The sequence below is a fragment of the Wyeomyia smithii genome, chromosome 2 (assembly GCF_029784165.1).
Source record: "Wyeomyia smithii strain HCP4-BCI-WySm-NY-G18 chromosome 2, ASM2978416v1, whole genome shotgun sequence".
Classification (NCBI taxonomy): Eukaryota; Metazoa; Arthropoda; class Insecta; order Diptera; family Culicidae; genus Wyeomyia; species Wyeomyia smithii.
Window position 1 is genome coordinate 67,849,581 of NC_073695.1, and position 3,656 is coordinate 67,853,236.

The 3,656-nt window shown below is 41.2% G+C and overlaps 1 pseudogene; it reads left to right on the top strand.

Annotated features, from left to right (window-relative positions):
• Nucleotides 1-722: 722 nt before the first annotated feature.
• On the top strand, nt 723-2,751 carry LOC129719660 (m7GpppX diphosphatase-like; annotated as a pseudogene).
• Nucleotides 2,752-3,656: the final 905 nt, after the last annotated feature.

The window sequence follows — 3,656 nt, forward strand, 5'->3', positions numbered from 1 at the left end:
AGGAAAATATTTGGAAAGAACGCAAAATGAAGAAAATATGTAACCAAAGCAAAGAATTGATGCTATTTTTTAAAATTGCAGAAAGTTATTTGAACTCTTTTTGATGAAAAAAAAGGCGTTAATAATGGGCCACAAGACAAGTTAAACTGATATTTTAAAGCGGAAAGTAAAAGCCTAATACAGATAAATGGATTAATATGTATCGAAATGATTTTAAATGTAAAAAAAACATCAAATTTCAAAGTTAGAGAGTGCATAATGGAAAAAAAGTAAACAATGCACAATTGAATGTTATATTTGTAAAATCAGATGAATCAAATACTGAAATACTTAATCAAATCTAATACAAATGATGTACAACTTAGTAGGGGAAGAAAAACCAAAGTATGTCATCCGAAAATTAGAAAATTACGGGCCTAGACTTTAAGTAGAAGCCTAGGGTAGATAATAGAGTGAAAGAAGCCCGTACGCGAGTGAACATTAATTTTAAACAGCAAGTGGAAAAAGTAACGAAACCAAAAAAAGAATTGTTAAAATAATGGCAAAAAAATTATGCAACACTTGCTAAGTAGGGCAGCTACCTGCTTAAGAATTGACAACGAGACGATCATCGAAGACGACTGAGGTTAATACAACGGCTGCTGAGATGGGGCATACCATGATGCCCATCAGCGCGAAAAGGAAAGCAGACGGTTGCGTGGGGAGTCGAACGGCGGGTGTCTATGGTGAAAGATGGAGTGAACAGTCCAACCAGCCGTAGCTACGATTTGGCAGGCTTCGTACCTGTTCGCATCCTGAACAATAACAGTACACACAAGAGCGTTTCACTGTTGGGGCATTTTGTAAGCCTATCGCGTGACGATTACGCGATCATTGTGTTGGAAAAGACGGCCTTCACTGAGGGGCAGCTGAAAAATCATAAGCGTCATCAAACGAGCACGGTGACGAAAGCTAATTCTGACGACGTCACGACGAACTTGTCGGAAGAACATTGAAAGTGTGCAAAGTAGTGCAACTGGTGTTATAGCAGCCGTCGAAAGAAGTTTTTCCTCATCCACGTCCCAACTGAGGACGAAATTTGTTAATGATACCTACGGAAATTTTTTGTGCGTTGCTGATCCGGAAGTAAATCAAATCAAGGTGACAATCATATATCCCGCTACTGAGAGGCATATTGTGAAATTTTCCACCCAATAAAGATATTTGGTGGAAGAAACTGCCCAAGATTATGAAACCGTGACATTGCCTCATATACAAAAGGAGCAGCTAAGCTTAGAGTGGCTTTACAATATACTAGAGCATCGGAAAGAGAAGGATCGCATAGTTTTTGAGGATCCGACAGAGGAAATTGGCTTCATATTGTTGCCGGATTTAGAATGGGATGGTAAAACATTGGAACAACTTCATCTACTCGCTTTAGTGCGCCAGCGAGGTATCAAGTCATTGCGGGAACTAAACGCTACTCATTTACCATTGCTGAAAAATATTCAAACACGTGGCATTGAAGCAATTAAAACACGTTACGGAATTAACGCTGATCAACTACGAATCTACATTCACTATCAACCCACATTTTACCACCCACACGTGCATTTCCCATATCTGAAGCACGACCCACCGGGTATTTATTGCGAAAAAAGTCACCTTCTAACATCGGTTATTGGGAATATCGAACTGCTACCAGACCATTACCGGAAAGTGACACTCTCTTGCGTTTTAAGTGAAACTGATAAATTGAACGTCAAATTTGAGGCAGCAAAGAGCAAACTGAATGAACCAGATGACACCACAACCAACCGATGAGAACCTCTACTGCCAGACGCACCCTCTCGTTTCAAACCCCCTGCAACCCGGCGCTTAAACACGACAGCTGAACAGCAGATATCTTCACGACGCAGCGCATCAGGCGAGCAAGCAATTGTTAATTCTGAATAAGGAAAATGTCATGTATGATAATGTAAACTCAAAACGGTGCTATAGTTTTGAATAACAGAACTTCCTCTGCCAGAGAAAGAAAAAACATATTATAAAAAACCAACGGTGTATATAGTTGCATAAAAACGCGAGAATAATTGTAATAAAAAAGAGAAAAACACACCTATCGGCCATCAGAACAGAGCAGACCATGTGACCATTATCTCTTCTAGATAATGGCCAACTAGGCGGGGTGGCAGATGTGACGTCACACCCCGCGCAGAAAATACCTTATGTTCCGTCACGCAGAATTTTGTGATACGGTACATTTTAGCTTAGTCCGAAAGACAGTAAACCTTCCGTTGAAAGAAATGAAAAACAGGTAGAGTGTAGAACCAGGACACGGCCGCCTGCCGTTGTCCCCTAAAAACAAGATCATTTGCAAAGAAAGCAGGAAAGATCCTAAAGAAAGACCGCGAACGGTTCTGCTAAGCAAACGTTGGCGAAACATTTGGTTTCCTTGACAAAGGACCGCGTACGGCTCTGTCAACATACTAGGTATCAACAGATTATGCAATAGGCGGCAAAGAACTTCGCGCAGCCTTCTGCTGTGCTACAGGCAAACACACTCGAATAAAATAAACAAGTTTTGTGTTGTAAACAAAACAGAAGTCGCCGGTTCAACGGTGTTGATGCTCTCGCATGCGTTCTATCGTACATGCGGTACTAGATTATAGGTTAAGAGATTAGTAAGGTAAACAGAGAGTGGAGAAAGTCTCTCTCTCTGAGTTACCGGTAGGGTATATTTAAGTAGTGATGTACGAAAATAAAGTCAGTTAGTCCACGTTAATCTGTGTGTATTAATTCCGCGCCAATTGCGCGTACAGGGTTTTCTGGAGAAAGTCCTGGTAGGTTATACCCAGGATATGGGTATACCTACACACAGTGATCTAGTGAAGTAAACCACAAGTTCGCGTGGTCCCTACAGTATCACTAATGTCTGCTAGTTTCAAACTGTACCAAAAATAAATAAACTAAATGTACATCTCTAATCGGCCGACTGAACTGAGAATAAACCGGTAATAGTCCAATAGCGAAGTATATGTATGATCGCATCGCTTGTCAAAGTGAATCCTGATCCAACTTACCCTTCCCTATTAACAAAAAACCTCCTTCCTGTGACTTTTGTGGAGATGCAGAGGTTAGCACGGTCTCCGGATAGCAAGGGTCACACTAACATCCCTTCCCTCATCCCACCTGATTGTAAGGATGTGGCCGGCGTCGTTATTGATCTTTTAAAGTAATGAATCACTAAAACTTGTACAATGAGAATGGTCGGTCACTCCCAGCCCCATTGAGTTGATTCACTGTGCAATTTTACTGATTCGGGTCAATCACGGAGTGCAACCATTGATATGTGCAGTCAGTCAAGCTAACCTAAGCTAAGCTAGCCTTGCGATTACCACACGGCTACCTAGGTTAACTCGTAGTGAACTACGCATCATCACAGGACTCCTAACTGGACACTGACTTGCTCTTTATTATTCAAAGAGAATCGACAAAGTCCCAGCGCATCTGCTTTGCTTTTGCGGGGCTCATGTTTGGTCGAGGTTCAACTTCCCAAGTAACACACGTTGTTATAGAGCAGTTGAGATAACTCCTTTAATACAACCTGCAGTTATAGATTTCAGTTGACATTACCTTTTCCATGACATCTCTATCACCAGAAAAGCGCAAAAATT